Raw genomic sequence first — 9095 nt, 5'->3', positions numbered from 1 at the left:
ACAAACTGTAAAAACCATCAAGAAGCACTTCTATGGCTTCAACCTGATTAGCATCTTGTATAGATTTAGAAACTCACTTCAAGAAAATTATTTCCTGACATAAATAGTACGAGAACTCAACTCACAACAAAATCTGCCCATCTCTTCATTAAAACACATTGTTAGACTCCAACACCCTTTCATGATAAAAACACTCAATAAACTAGGTATACAAGTTCCTCAACCTGATTGCAGGCATCTACGAAAAACCCACAGCTAACATTATACTTAATAGTGGAAGACTAGAAGTTTTCCCCCTAAGATCAGGAATAAGAAAAGGATGTCCATTCTCACAACTCCTATTTGACATTGTACTAGAAGTTCTAGCCAGGGTAATTAGGCAAGAGAGAAAAAAAAAAGGAAGTAAAAAGTAAAACTATTTCTCTTTGCAGATGACATTATCTTATATATAGAAAACAATAAAAAAATCCTCAAAAAACAATTAGAACTAACAAACAAGTTTGGCAAGGTTATAGGATACAAGATCAATATACAAAAATCAGTTGTATTTCTATACACTAGCAATGAACAATCTGAAAAAGAAATTAAGAACACAATTCCATTTACAATAGCATCAAAAAGAATAAACACAAGAATAAATTAAATCAAAGAAGCACAAGACTTGTACACTGAAAGCTATAAAACATTGGAAGAAATTAAAGAAGACTTAAGTAAATGGAAAGACATCCTATGTCCATGGATCGGAAGACTTAGTATTGTCAGGATGGAAAAACTCCCCTAATTGATCTACAGATTAAATGCAATCCCTATCAAAATTCCAACTGCCTTTTTTGCAGAAATGGACAAGCTGAACCTAAAATTCATATGGAAATGCAAGAAACCCAGATAGCCAAAACAGTCTTGTAAAAGAAGAGGAACTCATATTTCCTGACCTCTATCTAAACTTACTATAAAGCTACAGTCTTCTATGTGGTTTTGGCATAAGAGTACACATGTAGATCAATGGAAAAGAATTGAGAATCCAGATAAACCCACAAATTTATGGTCATCCAGTTTTTGATAAGTATGCCAATACCACTCAATGGTGGAAAGAATGGTCTTTTCAACAAATGGTACAGGGACAACTGTATATCCACCTCCAAAAGAATGAAGTTGGACCCCTACCTCACACCATATATAAAAAATTAACTCAAAATGGATCAGAGACCTGAAAGTAAGAGCTAATACAATAAAAATTTTAGAAGGAAACAGAAGAGTAAATCTTCATTACCTTGAGTTCTTTAAGATACAATACCGAAAGCACAAAAGACAAGAGAAAAAATAAATTGGACTACATCAAAAGTTAAAACACTTGTATGCTGCAAATGATATCATTAAGAAAATGAAAAGACAACCCCTTCATCTGAGAGAAAATATTTGCAAATCATATATCTGATAAAGTTCAGTATCCAGAATATATAAAGAACTCCTAAAATTCAACAATTAAAAAAACCATTTTTTAAAAATGGTCAAAGGATTTGAATAGACCTTTCTCCCTAGAGGGTATATGAATAATCAATAAGCACATGAAAAGATGCTCAACATCATTAGTCATTAGGAAAATGCAAATCAAAATCACAGTGAGATATTAACTCACACCAACCAGGATGCTATTTAAAAAAAAAAAAAAAAAAGGACAAGGAATAATTGTTGGGGAGGACGTGAAGAGATTGGAACCTTTATATATTGCCAGTGAGAATGCTAAATGGTTCACCTGCTTTGAAAAATAGTATGACAGTTCCTCAAAAAGTTAAACATGGTGTTACCATATGACCAGGAATTTCATTCCTAGGTATATACCCAAGAAAATGAAAAACCTATGTTCACACAAAAACTTGTACATGAATGTTCATAACAGCATTGTTCACAACAGTCAAAAAGTAAAAATAACACAAATGTCCATCAAAAGAGAAATAGATAAACAAAATGTGGTACATCCATACAATAGAATATTATTCGGCAATAAAAAGAATGAAGTATTGATCCATGCGACAATATAGATGAACCTTGAAACGTTATGCTAAGTGAAAGAAGATGGACACAAGGGCCACATGTTTCCATTTAAACAAAATGTCCAGAATAGGCAAATCCCTAGATACAGAAAGTAGATTAATGGTTGTCAGGAGATGGGTAAGGGAGGAATGAGGAGTTACTGCAAATGAGTATGGGGTACATGAAAATGTTCTAGAATTAGAACATTTAGTGGTGATGGTTACATAGCTCTGTGAGTATACTAAAAACCACAGATTTATATACTTTAAAATGATACATTTTATGGTATGTGAATTATATCTCAATTTGTAAAAAATACATAAATATATTATTAAGACCACCTCATATTTATTTAGTTCCACTTTTTAACTCCCCTAACTAACCTTCCAAAATCACCTAAAGCTGACAAAACCACAATGCTTACAACTGATCCATCAGTTTAGTCAAATACCCAGTAACTACTTCTCACTCCCCTCCCTAGCCACTCACTTGCCTCTTGGCATGGTGAAGACATGTTTAACCTCACTTGTGAGGCTTTAAACAGAATAAGATGTGAATTACTAAACTGAGAAAGGGAAAGGCAGAAAAGAGGCAATAAAAAGAAGGTATCCACCCTTTCATCTTCAGCTACCCCTTAGAAAACTTTTGAGGGGATCAGGAAATCACATCCAAAAGCTAATAAAAATTAGCTGATAACAATTCTCATTAAGTTAAATGTTCTAATTCCTCAAATCTGATTTCACACATAGCAGCTTTTCAATAATTTGATATGAGTCCGATCCCCATGCAAGTATATTCTTCACAAGAGACCTCATTCTTACATACATGAAAAGTCAAATCTAAAAAACATACAGCTCAGGGAACAATAACACAACAGAAGGATGACTCACAGGTTAAAAGGATTCCCTAACCGAATTCCTATACACATCCATTATTGTGTACATGAAATATGATGAAATTTACAAAAATTTTTTTCATACTCATGTTTGGAAACCTATTTATTACAAAAAGGGGATGCACCTAATAATTTCTTGCATGCTACAATGCTCCTATCTCTGCCATGCACTGCAGCACAGAAAAGTGCATAAATAAAAACTGTATTTAAGAAAAAGACACAAACATACATATGCTCAATTTCTTTCCGACCTTTTTAAACTGAGTGACTGGAAGAGCTAATTAAAGGTGATTTTCCTTATGTAAGCCAAAGCTTTCAAGAAGGGGACAATGACCCATTATTCTAATTTTAAAACTATACTATACTTATATAAAACTATACTATACTTACATAATTTGTATTTTTTTTTTTTTAAAACCTTCCAATGGTAAAGATTATCGAATGAATAAAAACACAGGTAAGAAGTTAGGCAGTTTATCTCAAAGCAAAAAAAAATCTAAACTTTCCACTTCTGTTCAATGAACAAAAATAAACAGCCTTTCACATGGACCTGAAAGCTAAGCCTTATATTGATTTCATAATTTTGCATTTTACTTCCAAATGTTTCATATGAAAGAGTGGCTATGGCTAAAAAAATGAGGAAAAAAAAATATGCACAGCTATGGCCACACACACAATTCTCTTGTATCAGAGTCGAGGATTTAAACTCAAATACTGCTCTCCACTAAGGAAGTAAAATTCTCCTGCCCTCTGCATTGTAGAGAAGGAAAGCATGGAATTCCACTGGAGCTCCAAGATCAAGTTTGTAACGTACAGTTAAAAAGCAATATGTTAAGCTGAATAAATCCCTGTATTTTATTTTATTTTTTAAAATATGGAATGCTTCATGAATTTGCGTGTCATCCTCACGCAGGGGCCATGCTAATCTCTGTATTGCTCCAATTTTAGTATATGCACTGCTGAAGCGAGCAAAAATCCCTGTATTTTAATACAGCAAAACCCCTGTCATTACTAACACTTCTCTTCTCTAATGGAAAAAAAAAAAACATTTTATAACAATAAACACTACAAATGGCCTCCACTCTGTCATGGGTAGAATTATAGAATTATTTCAAAACAATTAAAATAATTGAAGTCTAGGAGGGGAAAACCTACCAAGTACAAAGTCATGGTAAATTTTAGTTTTAGTTTCAATACAACATTGCATAAATTAAGTAAAAGCACTACTCCAGACATAAATGATATAGCATTACTTAGTCCTGGTAGGTGAACTCCAAATAATATATACTCCCTCTGGCTTTCATCCACTAAGTGTATATTGGTATAGTGTTGATAGTTTAAAATATAAATCAAAGGATGCTCATCAAAGCTACGTAAAATTAATTTGTTCAAATTATAGCAAAAATGCAGATTATCCAATTCAATTCCGTAACAAATAATAAACTCACAATTGAGCTACACCAACAGTCAAAAGTTTAAGTGCTTATTGGGAATGTCTGGGAGAATTGGAAAAATCTGAAAGTTTAGGCGTAAGTATGGAATTGCTAAAAGAAAAATAGAAGTTAATGACAGAATGGGACAATATAATCGTGCTTGTGGATGACATTTCACAAGTCTATGGAAGGCTCAACAGCATGGGGCAGCAAATTATTAGTTTACTTTTCAGGGGCAGAACTGATATGCCCAGTCCTCCAAGTACAGATGGGTCTGGAAAGGCAGGAAGCAAAACACCATATGAAAGCATGCTGAACAAACAGAGAAGTGTATGAAACCTTCCCTGACCAAAATGGAATTTTTCCAGAACATGCCATTAAAGCTTCAACCCATGTTACTTCCTCTTCAGCTATGACATTTCTCAACCTGGCCCTTCTAAATAATGCAATGATAAACTATGAAATAACTGCACTTATTTGCATGTATGTGAATGAGTGCACAACTGTGAAGTTTTGCAATTTAAAAACTCTATTGAAGGGCTTCCCTGGTGACACAGTGGTTAAGAATCCGCCTGCCAATGCAGGGGACATGGGTTCAAGCCCTGGTCCGGGAAGATCCCACATGCTGCAGAGCAACTAAGCCTGTGCGCCACAACTACTAAGCCTGCGCCCTAGGGCCCGTGAGCCACAACTACTGAGTCCATGTGCCACAACTACTGAAGCCCACACGCCTAGAGCCCGTGCTCCACAACAAGACAAGCCACCGTAATGAGAAGTCCGCACACCGCAATGAAGAGTAGCCCCCGCTCGCCGCAACTAGAGAAAGCCCACGCGCAGCAACAAAGACCCAATGCAGCCAAAAATAAATAAATAAGATAAATTAATTTAAAAAAAACAACAACTCTATTGAAAATCTGAGTTCCCTGTACACTGGTCCCAAGTCCTCCTTTCTGACATCTAAAAGCAACATCTGATTTTTATATGACCTATAAAAAGGGGCCCCAAAGTCCCAAAGAAAATATTTTTAAGAGAAATCCTTCGTGCCTTCTGAAGTTATCAAAAAAAAAAAAAAAAAAAAAGTATGTCCAAAGAGTACTGAATCAAAAGTCTGAAAACCAGGTTTCTGAGGCGTGCTCTGACACTAGGGTGACCAAGTGTCCCAGTTCACCTGAGACTAAGGGATTTCCCAGGATGGGGGTGCGTTTAGTGCTAAAACTAAGAAAGTTCCAGGCAAACCAGGGTAAGCTGGTCTCCCTATGGGTGACGATGGCTAAATCACAACCCACTGGGAGGACAGTGGCCTGACTGCTAACGTGTGGATGGGATACAGGACATAGGAAGGGGCAAGGCAAACCAGAAGGTCTCCAGGGCCCTTTAGTTGTAATTTATTATGACCCTACGACATATTTATACCACATTTGATTGGAATGTATCTTTCATACCATAAGTGAATGTACTTTTATGTAGGGTCAGAGGGCGCTGGAAATATTTTGTGAAGCTATGTGTTAAATTTGGAGTTATATATGCTTAATAGCAAAACAGAGCTAGGAGTTTTCAGTTTTTTATTTTTCATTTCTATAGTAAAGAGGAAAAATAAGCTGCTTCTAGAAAATATCAAGCCAACAGTGAAAATTCTTCCAATACCAACATCCAACTTAATCCCATCTCTCCTCCTCCTAGATCATTGGAGACCTAGGACATCTGGACAAAAGTTTAAAAACAGGAAATATTATTTTGACTTACTGCCACCATGAAAGAATACATTTCCACATTTTTAAGAAAGTAAGAACTTAGAAAGGTGTGCTTACAAGTAACTACAAAACCCAAGAGAAAAGCAAATGCAACTGTAGCAACCAGCAATAACATAAGAGTCATAAAGAGCCTGTGCTCTGCAACAAGAGAAGTGCACTGCAATGAAGAGTAGTCCCTGCTCACCGCAACTAGAGAAAGCCTGCACGCAGCAACGAAGACCCAATGCAGCCAAAAATAAATTAATTAAATAAATAAATAAAAGATAAAGAAGACCTGGAATTGTTAGAGTATATTCACTTCCAAATATGTTTCCTAATTTTGGATCTTTAATTCTGAAAAATCCCACTTAAGAGGATACAAAACAAGTCATATATAAGATCAAGTCACATAAGCTCACGTGCGGTACAATGAGAACAAACATTCGGGATTCCTCTTTCCTCCTTGGGCATTCTAATTTAAGAAACCTGACTTACTAAGACTAATATAGGCCCTAATGAAAGCATTTCTGCCATGAAGACTGAGTTATGAGAAATTTCTAGAAGTACAACTATGAAAGAAGTGCTACTCAATTATTATTTTTTAAGGCAGTAACATTCAGGGAAAGCTATAAGAAAATGCCTCTGTTCCTAAAAAACTACAACATCCATGATATATATTTTTTTCACTCATGAATGAACTATTCTATCAGGTCTCATCATCATCCTTACTACACGGGTGACTGAACTGCCATCAGCATTTATCTAACATGCTCCTTTATGAGAACTGGTCCTATGAAAACTTTGGCATCACCAACAAGAGATTTCTTACTAGTTACTTAAGGGCAGCCTCAAAGTCTGCTTGTGTATTTACATGTGTGACTCTACACATTCCCATACAGGTATACAGTTCTCCTTGTCTCTTCAAAAAGCAGCTTCTCTTCCCAAATCAGTCAACAGTTTGTACCCAAGTCTATGTCTATCACATATGCTGTGGGGACATGAAGGTGTGTGTGAGAGAGAGGATCCCAGCCCTCAAGATAGTTATACTTTACTTGGGGAGATAAGACATATATTCTCATGAAGAGTTCTCAGTGCCAGAAAAATTGCTGGCTGTCTTATTCTTGTTAGTAATGTAGGGGTGCTATCACCTGCCTATTATTTGCATAAATCCCATAGCCTTAATCAAAATAGGTAAGAAAAAATAAATCCATGCTATTTATTTCAAATATATTAAAATACAATAAATATACAATACATAACAGAGCTTATTTTGAGTATGTAATAAGTAACATACCAGTGTGCAATAGTAGGCAAGATGGGGCGAGAGTCTTAATGGCCAAAATATCACCCAAACTCAGGAAAGGAAATTAGGGAAAAGGAATGGTTTCGCTATTATTACCTCAGCAGTGCCAACAGCAAAGAGTGTGGTTTCTCAAGGCTTTTCTTGAAACCCAGAGGTGTGTTAAGAATAAGCTGCTGGGCTAGGTTCCTAGAGAACTAGATTTTAGCCCCAACTCCTTCACAATCATATCCTCTCTTGCCCTGGTTTTCTACCCATACTGCTTGAGGTTTGAACTAGATGATGGCTAATATTCCTTTAATGAACACTTCTGGTAACCTTTTCTTTGATAAATATATCCAGGTCCCCTTTCCAACTCCCCTGCTCCCCCTCCCACCCCCACTAAATTACAGTGTATAACATTAAATTATTCACGAATCTATGACTTTAATTTTTTTGTGTTTCTATACTGACGGCTTTATGGCAACTGGTTAACAAAGCAAAATCCTAATTCAGATTGCTAAAATTCAGCACTAAACAATCATCAGTTTTACATTATCTAGTCCTAATAACCTAGCCAGATTAGTATGGCATATTATTCAATATTGTTACAAGAAGTTTTGGCATAGCTATAATTGACAATGGTGAAGATCAGCTCAAATAATTATGTATTTATTGTTTTTAGCTGACTTACAATTGGCTTGGCTACACAGCAACCAAGAGTAAGGAAATAATTTCTTCTTTTATGATAATCTAGTGACAACATCTAAGTATGACTTTGGTATAAAACGGCTACATAAATATCCTTTCATCTTAAGTCTTATTAAACCCATGGTGTTTTTGGCAAAAAAAATTAAGAGCAGAGAAGATAAATATGGGTTGTAATATCAAACTATTTCCATTATCATTTTAATGTTGGAAATCTTGTTTGGACATCCAAATCTTAGGATAATTATCACCTAGTAACAGCAATGAATTCAAATAGAATGAACTCCAATAAAATGCTAACCAATACAAATACCCTTTCCAGTCATATCAGGACAGAGAAAAAAGAAATTCAAAATGGAAAAGGAAGAACATACTCAACCTTCCATGAAGCTGTATGATAAGGTGAATAATAGGAACAAACATAAATCAGATAATTGAGAAATATGCTGGAGAAGTTTTTCAAATACTATTCTTGCTTCTATCTACTAGCTCCACTATACAGTTTAAAATCTGGCCAAATTTTTAAAGTAGTTGTTAAACACTTCCTGCATCTGACATATGTTTCCAGGGTACTTCTGACATTGATATGAGAGATTATAAAACATTTAGAAATGAAAATGTTACTCTCCAACAAAAAACACTATAACTTCCAAGCTTCTTCTGCATTCACAAGATGGAAAAACATTTGGAAAATAGTAGCTTTCGGTTTTAAAATGTTCAAATAATATACTTTAAAACAAACACAAAAAGTGTAATTGTTCAAGGCAAGGAAGAGACAAGTCTAAATAAAACAGGATCCTAAAATTTACTCTAGGAGTCCTCCCTTTTCCTTTGCAGTCTCAATCATATTTACTCCATAATAAGTAAACTGCTTTACCCCTTCAGCTGGGAAGGACAATTTTTACTCTACCAAGGTGATGACAGTACCACTGCAGTGCTCACCCAACGAGAAATGCATGAATATGAAGTAGCGTCAACTCGATCAAATGAAGTGTATGCAAGAATTGATTTGCAATGTG

At 35.3% G+C, this 9095-nt stretch overlaps 1 non-coding gene across 1 annotated transcript; it reads right to left on the bottom strand.

Annotated features, from left to right (window-relative positions):
• Window positions 1-3794: 3794 nt before the first annotated feature.
• On the bottom strand, window positions 3795-3896 carry LOC118906551. The gene has a single exon (XR_005022532.1). It is a non-coding gene; the product is annotated as a U6 spliceosomal RNA (small nuclear RNA).
• Between the last annotated feature and the right edge of the window lie 5199 nt (window positions 3897-9095).

This window comes from Balaenoptera musculus, chromosome 13 (assembly GCF_009873245.2).
Source record: "Balaenoptera musculus isolate JJ_BM4_2016_0621 chromosome 13, mBalMus1.pri.v3, whole genome shotgun sequence".
In the NCBI taxonomy this organism is placed as follows: domain Eukaryota; kingdom Metazoa; phylum Chordata; class Mammalia; order Artiodactyla; family Balaenopteridae; genus Balaenoptera; species Balaenoptera musculus.
This window is presented reverse-complemented; position numbering and strand designations above follow the sequence as displayed.